Raw genomic sequence first — 21970 nt, 5'->3', positions numbered from 1 at the left:
TATTGAAAGGAATGGCATTTTTGCACCGGTAAAATATTCAGTTATTTCCTTTTTTGTCTCCGCTGCAGGTGTGGTTACCTTTTCTAGTTCTGTTTCATCTTCCTCCTCTAGGGATTCCTCTTGAAGATCATCATTATTCTCCGCAATTGTCTCCAGAGTAGTGGTTTTTAGGCTACTTAGTACTTTGCTCGATCGGAGCGCGATCACTTTAACGTGTTCTTTACCTTCCTTCCATGGATTGTGTTTTGTATTGTTGGGAATAGCTATGTTAATTTTTCTTTTGATGTTACCCATCGTGCTCATCAATTGACTCATTTGATCCTCGAGTTTAGTCAATGTTCTTGTTGAATTTGTGCACTCAGACTACACCTACTTGATATCTGTTCTCATTGACTGCATTTCTCCCTCGATTCTATCCAGACATTGACCACATGTAGTATGATCACTTGGGTTGACCCTATATTGAATTTTCTACAAGTAAGGAGGTTGATAATTAGTACTTTTAGCTTGATTTATGCTATTACATCCTCCTTGATTTCCTCTCCATCTAAGGTTTGGGTGATCTCTCTAATTGGGATAATATGTATTCGAATAAGGGTTTCCACACCTATCAATGTATTTTACATCCTCTGTGGGATTATTGATATAATGGAAGAGTGGTTTGTCTCCCCCATGTATAGGCGATGTAGAAGTAAATTTGATATGATGAAGTCTATCTATTATCTGCTGATACTTGCCAAACTCTTGGATAGTTTTCATCGTAGCGGGTTTCTGGCCATATGTCAATTGTTCAATTGGCCACTAACAGGAGGTTAATGCCATATTTTCAATTATTTCATACACATCCTCGTTCATCCTATTCATAAGTGCTCCTCTTGCTATTCTGTCTAACCCAGATCGTGCATTTGCATCCAACTCGTTATAAAATACCTACAGTCTCATCAATTCAGGAAATTCGTGGTGTGGGTATTTTTGAATCAACATTTTGAAATATTCCCACACCTCGTAGAAACTTTCTCCCTCCATCTATCTAAAGGCAATAATCTCTCTTCTTAGTTGAACTACTTTGCTTATCAAGAAAAACTTCTATAAGAACTTTCCAACGAGTTCATCCCATGTAGTGATAGATCCTAGTGCCTGCAAGTCTAACTAAGAAAAAGCATTATCAATCAAGGAGAAGGGGAACAACCGAAGATGAATAGCGTCATAGTGACCCCATTATACTTAAAAGTATTACAAAGTTGGAGAAACATTTTTAAATGTTGATTAGGGCCCTCTGTCATCGTGCCCCATAAACTGTAGATTATTCTGGATCATCTGAATCATAGCTGCTTTGATCTTAAAATTATTAGTTGTAATTGTCAGCCTTGTTATACTTTCCTGAACCATGTCCAAACTTGGTAAGGCATAATCCCTTAGGGTTCTGTCATTCTAAGCTATATGTACATTTGCGGGTAGCTGTGTTGTTGGTGGGTTTTCTAAAGCGTTATCATTAGCGTCACTGAATAGTGGATTTTCACTTGGTAATTTACCTATAGCAGGTGGTGGTGGATCTTGCATCTGTTGTTGTTGTTGGTGATTTCTTCTGATTATTCTCTTATAATCTGTGGCTACTACAATAGGTTTGCTCCTACTACGAGTCATACACTAAACCCAAAAAAAACATATTAGTAACAATAAAATAAAATAGAATCGTTTCTATATATTAAAAAATTTCTAATTATTCTTTATACGTGAAAAAATTAAAATTACCCTCGTAACGTTCCCTCCCCACCAACGATGCCAAAAACTTGATCGTCGCTGGATGTACTACCATTGAGACTGTGAATACTGCAAGTATAAGGGTCGAGTTGTAATATAGTTTTACAATGAAGTAGGTGAGTACTCCAAGGATCGTACCTATAACGCGTAGGTTTGTGCAAGTGTACACAGTTATTATCAAGTAATAAGTAAGTGTCGAGTTATTGTCTCCATAGGGATTGTATTTGTGCTAAGTCACCTAATTTGTAAAATTATATTAACAATTTGGTAAATAAAAACAAAATATAGTGGAGAAGTGATGATTAAAATATATTAAACTAAATGCAATGATCCCTAATGCAAATTATCCTAAGTATGCAAACTATATGACTGAAATAGATTTTAGCAAAATTAAACACAATTTGCAACAATTATAACATAAATAAAACTAGGACAACTACTTTAATTAAACTCAACTTATCATCAACATGCTTAATAACATTCGGAAAAACATTCCATGGCAACTCGATCTTTCATGAGTTTGGAAACCACATTAAGTCATTTCGAAATCTTTTACTTTGTAAATACACATTTTACTGATCCTTATTTACTAAGGATTTCTTAGTATTCGTGTTTAGGTAATAGGGATGTGTTAGATTTAAAACAGTTTAATCATACAAATCTGAAAACTATGTAGATAACAGAGCTTGGTTAGAGTTGTTAATCGGGTTAGGATCTAAATTGAGCATGCACATTACAATTATGCGTCCACTAGCCGTCGTCTGGTTAGGATCGCTCAGCTAATTTAGGTGTATTTCAATCATGTATGAACAAAATACAGACTTGATTTTAATTGAAAACATGATCGATTGAGGCACAAACATTATAAGCATGAATCAAATAAGTATTATTTAATCAAAGCAATCATCCTAGCTTAAATAAAATTAAGCTAACATTGTTGTAAACAATAACAAAGAACACATAGCAAACATTTTCAGATTAAATTAAAGAAAGGGAAGATTAAACCCAAATCAAAGTGGCTGTCACCCAAGACTCTGACTGACTAGGCTCCTTCACTACTTTGCTTTGCTCCTTTGCTAATTGCTCTCCAAGGTGGCTGACCAAAGGCTCTTTAAAAGGCTTAATTGCTAAAATCTCTATGAAGAGATGATGCTAGGTGTGGGGAATGGAAAAGGCTAAGAGAATTTGGAGAGAATAGAGAATGATGAATGAATGAGGGAATGAAAGGATCATATTTATAGGTGAAGAGTGGTGGGTAGTTTGCTAAAAATAGCTAGGTTTAGTCAATTGGATGGCCGACCACAATTAGTGGAATTTGAGCTGATTTTTACTTGATTTTAAAGAAAATTAAATGCCATAATAACTCACTACTGAGACTCAGTCAATTGTAAATCTTCGGGCAAATCTCTAATTTCTTCAACAATGCAAGGACTTTGTGTAATTAAACCAAAAAGTGGCTTAAAAGAACAGCCATGTGTAGTCAAATTTGGGTTGACTTGGTCTTCAATTTGGATGGTTTTGCAATCCAACAAAGCTATCAAACCTCTCCAAAATAAATTAATAAGTTAAAGGACCAAAGAATAAAATTTAAACAATTTAAATAATTAATTAAAACCCAAATTATTAATGAAATATTTTGAAAGGAATTATTAAATATAATTTAATATTTTATTAATTAATTTAATCATGCATGGCCCATTTTATATCTTAAAAATATAATATGCTCAAATCAATATAAAATAAGCCATTTTATGCATGAAAACTATATAATAAAGAATAAAATCACATTTTAATAATTTCTATGACAAAATTTCATGCTTATTTTATACATGAAAACTATATAATAAAACATAAAATCACATTTTAATAATTTCGTCCTAATTTCATACTTTCACATATTTCATTAATTTATTAAACAATTACTTAGTTTTAAAAATGTATTTAAGTAAAAAGTGATAAATTACATAGGAAAAATCCTATATATTTTTCAGTTTACACACCTTCAAACTTAAATCATTGCTCGTCCCGAGCAATGTTTCTGCACAGGAAAAGGTCTTGCTAAGGCAAAATTGCTAATTGTGTAAGCAGCATCAATCTTTGTCCTATAATTATGCATTAAGAACTTCATGCTCATCAATCTTTTTTATTAACAAGTAATTCATATGCAAACATTTTGAGAATTTTATACTAAGTTTCAAAATATGCCAACATGAATCATAGTTTGTATATATGTCACAGCCACAGTTAACATTCTTCATTCAACATAATTTCTTATCAATCAAGCAAACAGTCAAAAGGCTTATTTTTAATCTTCATATGTTGAACTTAGGACTTCCTCTCCACTAATGTAGGTGACATAATCATCAAATCAATAGGTCTTTTATAAGGTTGTAATGGGGCTCGGTTAAAGGTAAGGATTTTAAGAGATGGGACATTTTGGTTTTAAAAAATCTTAACCTTTAACTTTGTCTTGGTCTTCTCGTAATACAACCTTTCTCTTTAAGTGAACCTTTAGAACATCTCCAAACTTATTTTAAACTCAAGCCCATACATTTTTCCTTTTTGGAGATTGAGCAAACTGCTATTCTTTTTTTTTAAGCATGAGCACATACATCTTTTTGAAAATTCCATCAAATGTTGATTACCAAGACAACTTTAGTTAAGATGGGTGCACAAAATTAGGATAATTTTAAAAGATGGTAATGTGGCTTATAATGTAGGTTTATTGCAATAAACAGGCCTTTAAGCTCAAAATTACATTTTCAAGGGTCTAATATCATACGGTTGGCTTGAAAAGGCTCAAACGATTTAAAGAAATAGTGCCTATATCATTTTAGATTTTTATGTGCCGCAGGATTTCTCCTCAAGATAGTTACTAAGTCAATTCTAAAGATATAAACCTTTATTCATGTCTAATCTCAAAAGAAACTAAGTTTTCATGGCAAACATTACTAAGGCTAAGATCATAAAGCATTCTATTCTTCATGATAACATACTTTCACTTAGATAAAATCATCATTCATACTTGCATACAAACTATCTCATTAACAAAAAATGTCTCTAAACATTCATTTATGAAAACATACTTATGAAAGAAATGATTGAAACATACTTAAAAATTTTAAAATTTTGAGCAATTTATTTGCCTTACCCCCTTTAAAAAGAAGCAATGTCCTCATTGCAAGAACAAATTAATGAATGAAAACTACACCAGGAAGGGTTGTAAAGAAAGAGAGATGAGTCATTAAGACTGCTTAAATACCAAGTCTTTCCTAATAACCCAATCCTAGACATGTTCATTCCCATTACCACATCACTTAGTCTTTTTCTTTCTAAAGAAGTGTTAAGTTTATTCATGCTTGCTATGTTTTATTTAGTAGAAATTAAATCCTAATTATGAAAGAAATAAATTCCTAAAGACCTAAAAATAATTAAATAAATAACAAAATAAGAATCCCCATTTTATTTTTCTAACTCATTCCCCTTATCTTCTTTAGCTCCATCTCCGCTTGCATCGTCAATATCTTCCGTCCGTGTCTCAAAGACAGCATCTTGGAACTTAGGAACAAAAGTATTAAAGATATTCTTAAAAGAATTTTGAATTGGTTCATCTCTAATTTTTGCATATTTCCAGTAAGTTTGTTGTTAATTGTGCATGAACCTGCACATATCCATCAAAATTGACAACTCTGATTTCCTTGAAGCACTTGCAGAAGTTGGCATAGAAGTTGTAGGTTCAGGTTCAACACTTAGCCTGACTGGTTCGTCTCCTATCTCAACCTTTGGTTCATGGTTTTTAGATCCTTCAACTGGTTTAGGACTATTCGGTTCCTTATCAGATTCTGTAATAGCCCGATTTAGGGGCTAGTTAAAATAGAGGTCTCAAAACCATAAATTTGAAGTCAAAAAGATTATTTTATTAATATTTTGATGTTGTAGCTTGAATATATTAGTGAATGAAAAATTTGGTAAGTTAATTTTGACGTTTGTGAGCCCAATTGCGAAAAAGGACTAAATCGCATAAAATGTAAAAGTCCTAATTTGATAGCATAAAGTGTCAATTTGATAGAGGATCAAAATTGACGACCTTAAAGGGGAAATTAGACTCTTTTTCTATAGCATGGCCGGCCATAGGAGACAAATTTTGGAGAAGGTTAAAATTAGGTGAAGCTTAGGTCATCAATTTTGTCTAGTGTGATATTAAATAAAAAAAAAGGAGAAGCTATCATTTTTCTCTTCTTGGCCAAAATTATCAGCCATTGTTGGGGTTTGAAAGCTTCAAAAATTTCAGCAACTTTAAGCCCTCTCAAGTAAGTGATTTTGATAGTTCCTCTTAATGATTTTTACATTTTTGGACTCCTTGAAGCATGAGCTTTCAAATGAAAGGATTATTGTGCATAATGAACAAGAATCTAGAGTTTTACAATGAGAGGATTTATAATGTTTGCTGAGTTTTTATGGCAGAATATGAGTCCTAGTTATGTTATAAACAACTTTTGTGAAGGAGTTTTCATGGAAAACACCTAAATGGGCTATTTTGCATAAGTTCTAAAATAGTTGGTAAATATGTGAAATAGTGAGAATTTGTAGTTTCTATAAGAGTAAAAAGGGTTCATCTAGGCTCAAGATACGAAGAAATTCAATGAAAATCAATTTTCGAGCATAGGGGAAAAATGGTCATTTTGCCAAGGTCTAGGGGCAAAATGGTCATTTTACCTAAGACAGAAATTTAGATTTCCTAATTGTGTTTAGTGACTAAATGAGTGCATTTTGCTATTATAGATCAAGATTTACCAAATCCGAACCTAGACGGGGAAAGTCCAAGCAAATCGACTAAATCGACTAGTTGTGTACATTTTGTAATTCGAGGTAAGATGTATGTAAATAATAAAATTATATTGCTACCATATGTGTTTGAATTGTCATTGAATTGATATAGCATGAATTGGTTGATTGTGAATTGAGAATGCATAATGATAATTGTGATAGTGGAAATCCCGTGGAATCCTAAGAAATAAACCGGATATTCATGCTGTGACATTTGGGTCACTTTCTTGAGCTAGTGTAAGACATGTCTGGGACATGCATCAGCCACATTATGAGAGCCAGTGTAAGACCATGTTTGGGACATGGCATCGGCATTGAGACGAGTGCCAGTGTAAGACATGTCTGGGACATGCATTGGCCTCGGGACGTAAGCCAGTATAAGATATGTCTGGGACATGCAACGGCTACGAGATGTGTCAGTACAAGACCATGTCTAGGACATGGCATCAGTACGGATATGCGAGAGCTAGTGTAAGATCATGTCTACAACATAGCATCAGCCTCGATGATGATAGTCAGTGTAAGACCATGTCTGGGACATCGCATCGGCATGGATATGCGAAAGCTAGTGTAAGACCATGTCTGGGACATGGCATCGGCCTCGATGATGATAGTCAGTGTAAGACCATGTTTGGGACACTACATCAGCACGGATATGTGAGAGCTAGTGTAAGACCATGTCTGGGACATGGCATTGGCCTCGATGATGATAGTCAGTGTAAGACCATGTCTGGGACATGGCATAGGCACCTTACCCGCGTTTGAGGCTTAATGAATATTCGATAGTGTTCCAAATGGTTCAACGGTAAATGTTATGTTTTTAAGCTAATAAGGAAAGTATAATCGTGTTGTGAATAATACAGGTACCTAATTGGTACGTATGAGATATGAGCTCATTATATGTAATATGTGACTTGTATGGATGGTAATGAGTAAGTTACACCTATGCCTATTTTGGTGATATGAGTATGTTGATTTTGAGTAAATGTTGTGATATACCTATTTATATGCAACTTACTAAGCTTTTAAGCTTACTCCCTTTTCCTTTCTATTTCCTTACAATGTCGCCTAACTAGCTCAATGATCACTGGAAGTCAGAAATATCGATCACACTATCAGCCGAAGCATTCGATATAGTTGGATTTATATTTTTACATATGGCATGTGTAGGGCTAGACCTTATTATTTGTATCTTTGATAATTGGTCAAATGTGTTGGCTTGGGATAAATCCCACACTTCGTATTAATCCTTGAAAAATGGCTAACATTTGTTTTGAGTTTATAAAAGATGCATCCTCATGGTTGAATGAATGTCTATTGTGGCTGATTTGATTATGGAAATTATGCTTGTTTTGGTATTGGTTGGCATTTGTATGAAAATAGGTATGTAAGGGTGGTAATGAGGCTTGGTAAACAGCCTTATATTGCCTGCATGGGTAGACACACAGGCGTGTGTCCTGGCCGTGTGTGACACACGATCAGCCCCATGGGCATGTGATCCGGCCATGTGTCCCCCTGCATGTAAAAATTTCAAGTCAGTAGGCATGGTAATAAACATACGGGCAAAGACACAGCCGTGTGTCTCAGCTGTGTGGAGTACATGTCCTAGTACACAAGCGTGTGCCATAGCCGTTTGACATTTTGGGGATGCAGATGTCAGAAATAGAATAAGCAGGTTTTTGTACATGGGCTAAGACACAAGCGTGTCGTGGCAGTGTGAGTGACACGGGTGTGGGGCACGGGCGTGTCCTAGAGTGCTTATGCTGTGTGAGCTACACGGGCTATCAACACGGCCATGTCGAAATGGCCACATGGGCATGTGCCCTATTTTAAAGACAAAAAATTGTCATAGTTGGTTTAAGGACCTGGAATGGTCCGATTAGTTTCCAATGGTCAATTTGGGGCTCGTAGGCTTGTAAAAGAAGTTTAAAGTAGAAACTGAAAAAGTTTTAATTTGGGCCGAGTTTTAGTGAATCGAGATTGTTTGTGTGCATGAAATCAAGTTAGGTAATGCCTTATATTCTGCCCTAGCGTGGGTTACGGGTATGGGGTGTTACATTTTATGGTATCAGAGCTATGATTTAGTCGGTGCTAGGACTAATCTAGAGAGAGTACTAGTCTAGCTATACATGCCATAACTGTATATTGATAGTGTGATGAATTCTGATGATTATAAATTATGTTTTTATATAGTAAATGGATCCTGATAGAGCCACGGCAGATGACGTGGAAAGTAATGCTCAGGCTCTCGCTGAATGGAGTGCGTCAGTTGAGAGTGAGCCCGTGAATATGGGCCAAGGCGGAGGGGTTAGAGAATCCTATCTCCGTATGATATATGCTTGGTACACAGAATTAGTTCGTGCGAACCTGAACACTCCACCTCCCCCACCTGCTCCGATTCCTCAGTATGCCCTGGTAGCTCCACAAGGTGTGGACATGTTTAGAAGAGAGAAGCCTCTGGTAGACAAGATCCAAAAACAAAGGGCCAAGGAATTTCATGCTAGTATAAATGATGACCCAGAGAGGATAGAGTTTTGGCTAGAAAATACCATAAGAGTATTCGATGAACTATCATGCACACCTGAAGAGTGCGTGAAATGGGCAGTGTCGCTCCTACGGGATTCAACTTATTAGTGGTGTAACACTCTCATGTCTGTCGTATCGAGAGATAAGATTACGTGGGAATTCTTCGAGGAAGAATTTCAAAAAAAGTATATTAGCCAAAGATTCATAGATCAAAAGAGGAAAGAATTCATAGAGCTAAAGCAAAACCAAATGTCAGTGACGAAATATGAACATGAGTTTGTGAGGATTAGAAAGTATGCGTGGGAGTGCGTGTCTACAGAAGCTACCATGTGTAAAAGGTTTGAGGACGGCCTAAATGAAGATATCCGAGTGTTCGATGGCATCTTAGACCTGCGGGAATTTGTAGCACTTGTTGAAAGAGCCTATAAGGCCAAAGAGCTGATTAATGGAAGGAAGAAAGTGGCTTTTAAGTCACGAGATTCAAAAAAGAGACGGATGGGGAAATCACATCAGTCCTCATCCAAAAGATCGAGAAATTTCACTACCTGATCAAATGCTTTGGTGAGGTATTCGAATAGGAACAAAAATAGGCAGAACACAACTTTTAAAGCCCAAACCACTTCAGTCGCAAGCGTCGGTAGCACTCGGCCAAATAGGCCAGAATGCTCACAATGTGGTAGGTGTCATTTTGGTGAGTGCCGAGGGACTGAAAGGGACTGTTTCAAGTGTAGGTCATTGGTACACTTTATCCGTGATTGCCCCAAATTGGATGAGAGAGAAAGGAAACAAGATGTGAAAGCAAGTAGTGCTCCCTTTAGGGGTAAACTACAAAAGAACCCCGGAAGTGGGGCTAGCAGTAGAGGCATGCCAAGAGATGTTACGGTGAAGTCCGAGGGCAGAGTGCCAGCAAGGACCTATGATATACGTGCCCAAGAAGAGGCAGAGTCTCTCGATGTGATCACGGGTACTTTTTCTATCCATGATATATCTGTTGTTACTTTAATTGACTCGGGATCTACCTACTCTTACATTTTTATAGCATAAATACCTCGTATGAGTATGCTAGTAGAGTCCACTGAGTTTGTAATAAAAGTGTCTAATCCTTTAGGCAGACATGTGCTAGTGAACCAAGTATATAGGAATTGCCCTTTGACAATTAGAGGTTATTGTTTTCTGGCTAACTTGATGTTATTGTCGTTTAATGAGTTTGATGTAATCCTTGGGATAGACTGGTTGACTGCTCATAGTGTTGTAGTGAACTGCGGGAAAAAGATAATTGAGTTGAAATTGGAAGATGGGAATGTTCTTCGAGTTGGACCAGATGGGTCAGATAATTTGCCTGTAGTAATATCGTCTTTAACTATCGAGAAATATTTGAGAAAAGGATATGAGGCTTACTTAGCTTTTGTGCTGAATACTCAAGTGTCTGAGTTGAAGATTGAATCGGTACCAGTAGTTTGTGAGTTTACAGACGTGTTTCTGGAAGAATTACAAGGATTGCCTTCAGTGAGGGAAGTAGAGTTTGGAATTGAGTTGGTCCCTGGCACGACACCAATCTCAATTACTCTATATAAGATGCTCCAACGGAGTTAAAGGAGTTGAAAGCACAGTTGCAAGAGCTAACGGACAAAGGCTTTGCGAGACTGAGTTTTTCACCATGGGGTGCTCTGATACTCTTCATGAAAAAGAAAGACGGGTCTATGGGATTATGTATCAACTATAGACAACTCAATAAGGTAATGGTGAAGAACAAGTACCCTTTGCCAATGATAGATGATTTATTCGATCAGTTGAAAGGAGCCACGGTGTTCTCCGAGATAAACTTGAGGTCTGGTTATTTTCAGTGAGAGTTAAAGAGCAAGATGTGCCGAAGACTATGCTTCGGACAAGATACAAGAATTATGAGTTCCTTGTCATGCCCTTTGGTTTGACTAATGCCCCAGTAGTGTTTATGGATTTGATGAACTACATTTTTCGATCGAATCTGGATAAGTTTGTCATCATATTTATCGATGACATATTGATTTATTCGCGTGATGAGAGTGAGCACGCGAAGCATCTGAGAGTTGTGTTACAAACCTTGAGAGACAAGCAGAAATATGCCAAGTTCAGTAAGATGAATTTTGGCTTAAAGAGGTTGGGTTTCTAGGACATATTGTGTCATGTGACGAAATCTGAGTTGACCGAAGCAAGATTTTAGCTATTGTAGAATGAAAATTGTTGAGGAATGTAACTAAAGTTTGAAGCTTTTTGGGTTTGACCGGATACTACAGACAGTTTGTAAACGGATTCTCTATGATACCTATGCCGATGACAAGACTGTTGCAAAAAGATGTCAAGTTCGAATGGATAGAAAAGTGCCAACAAAGTTTTGAGAAACTGAAGGTTTTATTGATAGAAGCACCGGTGTTAGTGCAACCGAAGTCGGGCAAGGAATTTGTGATATATAGTGACGCCTCCTTGAATGGCTTGGGGTGTGTGCTCATGCAAGAAGGCAAGGTTCTAGCCTATGCTTCGAGACAACTAAAGCCACACGAGAGAAATTACCCGACCCATGACTTGGAACTAGCGGCTGTAGTGTTCACATTGAAGATTTGGAGACACCATTTGTATGGAGAGAAATGTTAGGTATTCACCGACCATAAGAGCTTAAAGTACTTGATGACTCAAAAGAAGTTGAATTTGCAGCAACGTCGATGGTTAGAGCTGTTAAAGGATTACGAGTTGATTATCGATTACCATTCGGGGAAGGCAAACGTCATCGTAGATGCATTGAGTAGGAAATCATTATTTGCACTCTGAGCAATGAATGCCAATACGACTTTTTCTGATGATGGTTTAGTTCTAACTGAGTTGAGAGCTAGACCGATGTTTCTTCAAGAGATCCTAGAAGCTCAGAAAGGTGATGAGAAATTGTAAGCCAAGAGAACTCAGTGTGAGTCGGGAATTGAACTAGATTTCCGTATTAGCACCGATGGATGTATAATGTTCAAAGAGAGAGTTTGTGTACCCAAGAACAATGAGCTTATTCAGAAGATTCTGAGAGAGGCACAAACTGGTTGTTTGTCCGTCCACCCGGGTAGTGTAAAAATGTACAACAACCATAAGAAAATTTATTGGTGGTTGGGTATGAAAAGAGACATTTCTGAGTTCGTCTCCAAGTGCCTAGTATCTCAGCAAGTAAAGGCTAAAAATCAAGTACCTTCGGGTTTACTTCAGCTTATCATGGTCCTCGAGTGGAAGTGGGATCGGATCACTATGGACTTTGTGATGGGCTTGCCAGTAATCCTGAAAAAGAGAAATGGAGTATGGGTTGTTGTGGATAGACTAACCAAGTCGGCCCATTTCATACCAGTGCGTATGACTACTCCCTCGAGAAACTAGCCGACTTATATATTTCTGAGATTGTGAGGCTTCATGGAGTGCCCATATCGATAATTTCAGACAGAGACCCGAGATTTACCTCGAGGTTTTGGAAAAAAGTTACAAAAGGCATTGGGAACAAAGGTAAGTTTTAGCACAGCTTTTCATCCTCAAACCGACAGTTAGTCAAAGAGAGTAATTCAGATATTAGAGGACATGTTACGGTGTTGTGTCCTTGAGTTCCAAGGCAGTTGGGAAAAGTATCTACCGTTGATTGAATTCACCTATAATAATAGTTATCAGAGAAGTCTTGAAATGGCGCCTTATGAGGCTTTGTATGGGCGAAAGTGTCGAACGCCCTTATATTGGACTGAGCATAGAGAGGGTCAGATTCACGAGGTCAAATTAGTCAAGGAGACTGAAGAAAAGGTTAAAGTGATTCGTGACTACTTGAAGGCTGCCTCAGATAGATAGAAATCCTATGCGGATTTGAAAAGAAAGGAAATTGAGTTTCAAGTCGGTGATAAGGTATTTTTAAAAGTATCTCTGTGGAGAAAACTCCTCAGATTTGGTATAAAAGGCAAGTTGAGTCCTCGCTTCATAGGACCTTATGTGGTTATCGAAAGAGTAGGGCCAGTTGCCTACTGATTAGACTTGCCACCAGAATTGGAAAAGATTCACGACGTGTTTCATGTGTCCATGTTACGTTGATATAGTTCAGGCCGTTTGCATGTGATTGAGCCGTTAGAGGTTGACATTCTTTCGAACATGACTTATGGCGAAGAGCCGGTCAGGATTTTAGCCCTGGAAGTCAAACAATTGAGAAATAAGAGTATAGCACTTGTGAAAGTTTTGTGGCATAGGAATAAAGTCGAAAAAGCCACATCGAAACCTACGGAGACTATGAGAGATCAGTACCCGAACTTATTCACCGTTAAGATTTTCGAGGACGAAAATCCATAAGGAGTCATTCCTAACAGTGTCTTAAATGCTGTTTGATTGACCCATAATGCATCATTGAGCCTTTGAGACCAATATTTTCTACTGGGGCGTACTATCCTTTCAAGAATACCTTTGATTTCACGGTTCACTCTTTCAACTTTCCCATTAGACTGGGGGTGATAGGTAGTAGCAATCTTATGCTTCATATCATATTTTTCAAGCAACCACTTAAGCCATTTGTTCACAAAGTGAAAACCTTCTTCAATAATAATAGCTCTTGGTGTCCCAAATCGTGTAAACACATGCTTAAGTAGGAATCGTATGACTACCTTAGCATTATTTTTAGGGTATGATTTAGCTTTAACCCACTTGGATACGTTGTCCACAACAATTAAGATGCATTTGTTCCAAATGAAGAAGGAAACGGGCCTGAAAAGTCAATGCCCCATACGTCTTAAAAGTCAATGCCCCATATGTCGAATAATTCAATCTCCAAAATATTTGCCAAGGGCATCTCATGTAACACCCCAAACTCAGCCTAGACGTTAAGCCCGAATCTGGCATGTCACATTGAAGTGTTTTCCGAAAAACATGTTTTCATTAAAAACCCTTCTTATTTAAAACATAGTACATTGTAAACTTATTAATATTATTCTCGAAATTCTTTTTAGGTTGCGGAAGCTAATTTTAAAAGTAACCGATTTACGAAAACGTGGTGTTTAAAAGTTAAGTTACGAAAACGTAATGTTTTGAAAACAATTATTTTTTTGGAAAACCACGATCTACTTCTAACAAATATCAAACATAGTAAATAAAATCCCAAAGTTTAAAATAGAAACCAGAGAGGCCTTATTACAAATGAAACCGAATTTAAAGTACTGAGAAGCAAATAAACATAGTAGATAACAAAAGCAGCTGTGTGGCTATCTCCGGGTCTCTCGCAGCATCGATCCTCCTAATGCTGGGGATTACTTGCACAGTTAATAAAAGGGGTGAGTTTATAAAAACCCAGTGTGCAATCCCCTCCCAAATTAAAATAGTTAGTAAAGAGAAAAAATTCAAAATCAGTCTGGGTCGGAGCCCATTAAACTAACAGAACCATATGTGTGGGCCTAAGCCCAGTACAATTTAACTTTGGTCTCAGCCCTCATCAGAATCAATTGGGCCTAGCCCATTCTCAATATCAGTAATAGTTGGGCCTAGCCCATATCAGCAACAGTTCCATATGCATAATGTGTGATGCATGCTAACCCATCCCATCCAACCCTGCACTTGCCTTCGTCCAACCCTGCACTACTTGCGGGGAATAAATCACCCACGCTATCCCTACACTCCCAATGTTAGCACTGGTTGTGGCACTAACCAAAATCACAGCAAAGCTGCCCGTAAAAAGAATGGCCAAGAGCCATAAACAAAATGGTTATAAACCATAATTAGGATGGCACAGAGCCATAATCAGGATGATATAGAGCCATAATCAGGATGGCACAAAGCTATCGGTAACTGTAATAAGTTTGGCCAATAGCCATCAGTGACGGTAAATATGATTGACACAGAGTCATCAATAAATATGATAGGCACTTAGCCACAGGTAAATACGATTGGCACAAACCCATAATCAAGATTATGCATTTTAAGCCGTCCGTCGGTCCACAATCGTCTTGTGTGACTCGTGCGACCTTAACAAATCAATACTGGATCCACAGTCGGCTCGTGCAACCCATGCAACCCTATCAAAAATTCCTCCATATCAATATCCCAACCCCATGCAATATGTCATGTATGTCATGTTCAATCATGACATGTGTATGCAAAATGGTCATGCTCAGTAACAGTCATTTAAACATATATTAAAAGCATAACAGTCATATGACTACAGTCAAGTCAGTTATAACACAGTCGTACGATCACAGTCAAATCAATCAAATTCACAGTCTAAGTCGGTCAACTACCTATAAGGGAAAAACAATCATTTTGCCCTACAGGGGTATTTCGATAATTTTACACTACAAGGGTATTTTGGTAATTGTACACTACAAGGGTATTTTCGTAATTGTACATTACAAGGGTATTTCGGTAATTTTACAAACTGAGGGTATTTTGGTAATTTTTCAAACTGGGGGTATTTCGGTAATTTTACAAACTGGGAGTATTTCGGTAATTTTACAAACAGTAGGTATTTCGATAATTTTACAATTCGAGGGTATTTTGGTAATTTTACAAACCGAGGTCTTAACGACTCAACAGATGTCCACCATTGCCTTGAGCGACTTAAGTAACCTAAACAGACATAACTGTGCAAATGGGCCTAAGGCCCATTACTCGACCCAAGTGGGCCCACACACTCGTGTGGCCCATTTAGCCCAATTCCAGTCACGGCTATGCGAACACTATAGCCTAGCTCATAATTTGACACTTACCATGGATTTTATCCGCGTGAGGCCCATGAGCACATTGGGCCCACACGGCCCATTCCGATCTATCAAGGTCCAAAAACAACCTGAGTCATGCGTGCAACATGACAAGTCTATCTACTTCCCGCTTAACGGTGAAATTTACCCACACGGGCCCACGGGACTATTAGGCCTATTCGATCCATTATGGCCTATCGAGGCCCATAACGGCCCCAGTCCATGAAAACGCATGTGGTGGCCTTTACTTTCTATCGCCCATGATTTGCGTGCTTGATTTACCCCATGAGTGATCGCATGTTCGCGAGGCCTCAAATGCCAAAGTTTCAGCTTTTCAATTTTTCGGCGTTCACCGATTCGCAGTTCAATAGGGGTGTGATTACACTCCTTTTTTGACTTTTCGATAGTAATGGTTTACAGTGTACAGTTACACACCTTTTTCTACAGAATCGCGTGAGAAATCTCCCAATAGCAACCCTACATCAATCAATGTTTTTGGTTAATGTCAATACCTTTTACTAACACTTAATCCCAAAAGAATGGCATTGAAACCCACCTTAACCAATGTGTGATTCAGTCTGCTTGTAATGTTAATCGAAAGATGACTATACCCTTTGGTACGTGATATTTGCGACAGGTTTTAAAAATTTATAATTAATCGTTCTTGAAACTAACTATTATCATGATGAAGGCAAGTGTACCTATCTGATTGTCTAACCCAAAGGAACCCAAAGGAACCCAAAGGAACTAATAGTACTAGTAATTACTTTCTTTTTATTATCTAGCCTAAAAATTAAGGGATTTGTTTATCTAAACTAATTCACTAAACTAAGAGTGCACAGAGAGAAATTGGGGAAAAGCTTTGGGGAAAATTCGATTGATTAAGACAATACCCAAGGAAAAATCCACCTAGACTTCACTTGTTATTTGACTCTGAATCAGATGATTTATTTATTTGACTTGATCCGTAGAAATCCCTAAGTTCTATTATTATCTCTCTTGAGACTAATAACGTCTAACCCTAGGTTGATTTAATTGAAATCTTTTTCTAATTAACGCCCTAGTGTTGCATTAACTCGATCTATGGATCCCCTTATTAGGTTTCACCCTAATCTGACAAAATCTTATCACCCTATCTCTAGGGGTGCAATCAACTCCGCTTAATTACGAAAAATTTACTCTTAGACAGGGTCTTTTCCTCTTTTAAATAAGAGCATTAACTTGAATCAATTTCCAAGAATATTAAAACAAGAATTAAGAACAGACAATTAAGAACAAGTCAAATATTTATCATATAATTCAGATAATAGTAACAAGATCTGTCTTAGGTTTCATTCCCCTTAGGTATTTAGTGGATTTAGTTCATAATTATAAAATAAAACATCTCAAAAGAATAATGAATAGAAAACATAAAGAAAACCCAAAACCCCTGAATGGAAATTGAAGGGAGATCTTCAGTCTTGACGATGAATTTGGCTTCTGAGATGGACCAATCGGCTTCCCTTAAGTAATTCCTTGCTTCCTACTCTGCATGTCTGTTCTAAGTGCCTCCTCCGGTGTTTAAATAGGCCTTAGAATGCCTAAAAGCCTTTAAAAGTGGCCTTTTCTGAATTGGGCTATACTTGGGCTTGGCAGGGACACGCCTGTGTGACACGCCCGTGTGTGATTACTCCAACCCGTGGTCAAGGCTGTTTAATAGGCACGGGCGTGTAGTCTACCCATGTAAGCCATGCTTCGATCCTTTCAAATGAACACGGCCGTGTGACACACCCGTGTGAGGAAGTCTAGGCCGTGTTGATTTCTCATGTAGGTCTATTTTCTCCGTTTTCAGCCCATTTTTTGCTCTTTTTACTCTTCTATGCTCACCTAAGTATAAAACATGAAATTAAAGGATTAGGAGCATTGAATTCACCAAATCTAAGGAGAAACCATCCATAAATGTGCTAAGCATGGGATAAAAATATGTATAAATTACGGTTTATCAAATACCCCCACACTTAAGCGTTTGCTTGTCCTCAAGCAAAATCCTCAACTCACAATCAAAATAAATTTTTCTCAATTTATAATCCCTCTCAATAATATCTCAACATAATCCATAAGTAATCATACGTTGAAAATTCAACTAAAAGTACATCAAAGTTTCAAACATTCCAAGTTGAGCATTTTATTATGAAAACATAGGTGTCCCCCCTCATCTAAGTAATCACCTTTGATCAAAATATCATAGAGTTTAACATCCTTACTAAAGATTAACTCAAATCACTCGAGGTATTTAAGGATATCAAATAAAGCACTTATTAGTCAATATGAAAAGTTATTACCATAAGCTTGCATGAAAATCAAATCTCCACCACTATATATTGAGATGATACATCAATCAAAAAGGTCTTTAGAGGGTTGTAACGTGGTTTTGGTTAGGGGGTGTGGTCACAAGATGAAGGAAAAGGTTAGAATCAAGATTGAATTGAAAAAATTACCTAACTAGAAAAATAACTAATTATCAATTGAATACAAGTGAGGTTCTTCTTAGAATATGGAATTAACACTCAAGCTCAAGAAACAACGAATTACTACTAATATGTATGTAAGGATTGTTTTTACTTTATTTTCAAAATAAGCCAAATAACATAGAACTTAATTATTACAACAAAGAATAAAACACAGCTAAGCAATTAGTTCAAATCAAATCTCGACAAAAATAGGGATCAAATTAGGGGATTTCAACAATAATGGGTTATGGGTTAATATTGAGGGTAAATCAATTAATGGCTTGTTAGGCTAAAAGGGGATCACTAAGGGTTAATTATGAAGGTAGGCTTTTGTGGAGTGAGTGGGTTAAACTTAAATGCCTTTATCATCTTGACATATCAAATCAAATGGTGTGGTCTTAACATGCATAATCAAGCAAGTTCTAGAATAACAAATCAATATTGACGCACTCATAATAAAAGTGAGCATGAAAGAAATAAAATATGCTCTAAAGGCTCAAGATCTCAAAAAAAATTATGGCTTTTTGATGTTTAAACTTGTGAATTTCAACTCAAGATAATACCTAAACTTAGGGAAGCAACCTAAAAGTTTTTTTTTTAAAAAATCAACTTATCATGCTTGATTCCCTAATGTCTTAAAGTTTAAACAATTAATGTATAAATGCCTATGTTTTAATTCAAGACATATCAATAAAAATCATAATTTAATTAAAATTCATTCTAATAGTGATATGAGTGATTCACGTGAGAATAAGACAAAATTCAGGGATTTCTAATGATGATATAAAAGACCCCCCACACTTAAGATGTACATTGCCCTCAATGTACAAAGATGGATATATTGAAAAATATAGATATATAATCATAAGATAGGGAGAGCGGTGAAAATTCGTGAATGATGAATGAACTCCTTGAATTGGAGTATGGAGAATAATCGGCCAAGGCAATGATGAGAGTGGAGGAGGATACTTTGGTGGTAGTAGAGGTTCATTAGTCCATAAGTCCTGCGCCAAAAGAATATTGTATCTGGTAGTAGCTATGGTTGTGGTCAAGCAGGACATGTCAGTCGGGGAGAACCTTTGCCAGTTGAGTTTTTAGTTCCTATTTGATGATGAGCTTTGGAGCTCCTTATGACTGTGATAAAATCAGGAACTCTTTAAGAAATATAAGGAAGTATAATTACTCGTAATGAAATAGCCAAAAATAATAATTGTGAAAACAAAAATTAAACTAAAATTAAAGGAAAATGAAATAAAAAGTACTTAAAGAAGATAAATAAAGATAAAAGTGAAAATAAAAATAATAAATAAAAAGTTTTTAAATATCGTCATCGCCGGATGGTTCGCGAGGTGGTGGTGGCAATGAGATGTGAAGGTACTGACAAATCTGATGAAGAGTAGCATCACTGTGATTGAAACGCTCAAAACATTGCAGCTTAAATCGGGTAAGGTGCTCAGAGATGTCAGAGTATGAAGCCACCACATGAACTGGACGATGGATGGGTGGTGGCTGAGATGGTGGGTCCTTGATAAACCATAATTTATACATATTTTTACCCCATGTTTAACGCATTTTATGGATGATTTCCCAATAGAATTGGTGAATTCGATGCTCCTAATGCTTTAATTTCATGTTTTATACCTAGGAGAGCATAGGAAAGCGAAAGGAATGAAAAATGGGCCAAAAATGGAGAAAATGGGCCAAAGTACGAAATCAACATGGCCTGGACCTCCTCACGTGGGCGGACCACACGGCCGTGTCAATTTGGCAGGCTGGAAGATAGCCTGAAGTAATTGCACACGGGTGTGTCTCTGTTGAGCCCAAGTTGAGTCCAATTCGGAAAAGGCTAATTTTGAGGGCTTTTAGGCATTCCAAAGCCTATAAATACACCTTAGAGGAGGAAGAAAAGGGACACACAGAATAGGGGCAAGGAGTTACCCCAAGAAAGCCGATTGATCCATCTCAGAAGCTGGATTCATCATCAAGACTGAAGATCTCTCCTCAATTTCCCTTCAAGAGTTTTGGGTTTTCTTTATGTTTTGCATTCTTTATTATTCTGAGATGTTTCTTGTTTAGTTATGAACTAAAACCCCTAAATACCTAAGGGGAATGAAACCTAAGACGGATCTTGTTATTATTTTCTGAATCGTATGATAAATATTTAACTTGTTCTTAATTATGTGTTCTTAATTCTTGTTTTGATATCCCAGGATACTGATTCAAGATAAAATCTTATTCAGAGGAGGAATAGACTTAGGGATCTTTACGGAACAAGTTAAATGAATAAATCATCCGATTCGGAGCCAGAATAACAAGTACAGTCTAGGTGGATTTTTCCTTAGGTATTGCCTTCATTCAATCAATTTTCCCAAAAGCAATTTCCCAATTCTATTCTCTGTGAGTTCTTAGTTTAGATAATTAGTTAGTTAAAACAAAAACCTCTTTATTCTTATGCTAGATAATAAAAAGACAGTCATTACTAGTGCTTCTAGTTCCTTTGGGTTCGACAATCCGGTCTTGCTAAAACTATACTACTGTTCGATAGGTATACTTGCCTGCATCGCGATAATAGTCAGTTTCAAGAACGAGTAATTTTAAATATTTAAAACCTATCACGAAATCATGCGATCAAGTTTTTGGCTCCGTTGCCGTGAAACTAAGATATTAGGAACACACAATTCTTATTACTTTAGCCTTTTATTTTTTTTTCAATTTAAATTATTATTATTATTTATTAATTTACTTTTTCTTTCTCTTGGCAGGTTTTTATAGTTTATGACTAGAAGAAACCCGTCAGGACCATTACTTTTTGACAAAGAAATCGATCGCACAGTTCGTAGAAACCAAAGAGAAATAAGGCAAAGCTTAAGATACATAGAGAACGAGCAAGAGGACGATACTCAACCCCTAACCGAAGAGATGGCTGAAAACCAAGACAATCAGCTTGCGGTTAATCAAAATCCTGCTCCACGCACTATGTATGATTATGCTAAACTTCTTTAACAAGAACTGAATCTAGCATAGTTAGACTTGCTGTAGCTGCAAATACTTTTGAACTGAAACCTAACACAATTCAAATGATACAATGTTTGTTCAGTTTGATGGGTTGCAGGATGAAGATCCCAACGTTCACTTAGCAAACTTTCTGGAATTCTGCGATACATTTAAAATCATTGGCGTTTCTGATGATTCCATACGTCTTCGGTTGTTTCCCTTTTCATCGAGGAATATAGCTAAACAGTGGTTGAACTTGTTACCACGAGGGTCAATTACTACTTGGGAACAAATAACCGAAAAATTTTTACTCAAATACTTTTCACCGGCTAAAACAACTAAATTACGCAATGATATCTCTTCATTTGTGCAGATAAACTTAGAAACACTTTACGATGCATGGGAGAGATACAAAGACTTACTGAGAAGGTGCCCTCACCATGGGTTACCGCTTTGGCTTCAGGCTGAATCCTTGGACTCGACAAATGGTTGATGTAGCTGCTGGCGGAACCATCAACAATAAAACACTTGAGGATGCCTATGAGTTTATAGAGGAGATGTCATTGAATAACTATCAGTGGCAAGTCATGAGGACTAAGCCAACTAAAGCAGTAGGCATTTATAACATTGATTCGGTTACTATGCTGTCAAACCGGG

The 21970-nt window shown here is 37.0% G+C and overlaps 2 non-coding genes across 2 annotated transcripts; one reads left to right on the top strand and one right to left on the bottom strand.

Moving 5' to 3' along the window:
• Positions 1 to 952: 952 nt before the first annotated feature.
• On the top strand, positions 953 to 1058 carry LOC128282775 (small nucleolar RNA R71). The gene has a single exon (XR_008273129.1). It is a non-coding gene; the product is annotated as a small nucleolar RNA R71 (small nucleolar RNA).
• Positions 1059 to 21653: 20595 nt separating this feature from the next.
• LOC128282714 (small nucleolar RNA R71) lies at positions 21654 to 21760 on the bottom strand. The gene has a single exon (XR_008273069.1). It is a non-coding gene; the product is annotated as a small nucleolar RNA R71 (small nucleolar RNA).
• Between the last annotated feature and the right edge of the window lie 210 nt (positions 21761 to 21970).

Source organism: Gossypium arboreum, chromosome 10 (assembly GCF_025698485.1).
Source record: "Gossypium arboreum isolate Shixiya-1 chromosome 10, ASM2569848v2, whole genome shotgun sequence".
In the NCBI taxonomy this organism is placed as follows: Eukaryota; Viridiplantae; Streptophyta; class Magnoliopsida; order Malvales; family Malvaceae; genus Gossypium; species Gossypium arboreum.
This window is presented reverse-complemented; position numbering and strand designations above follow the sequence as displayed.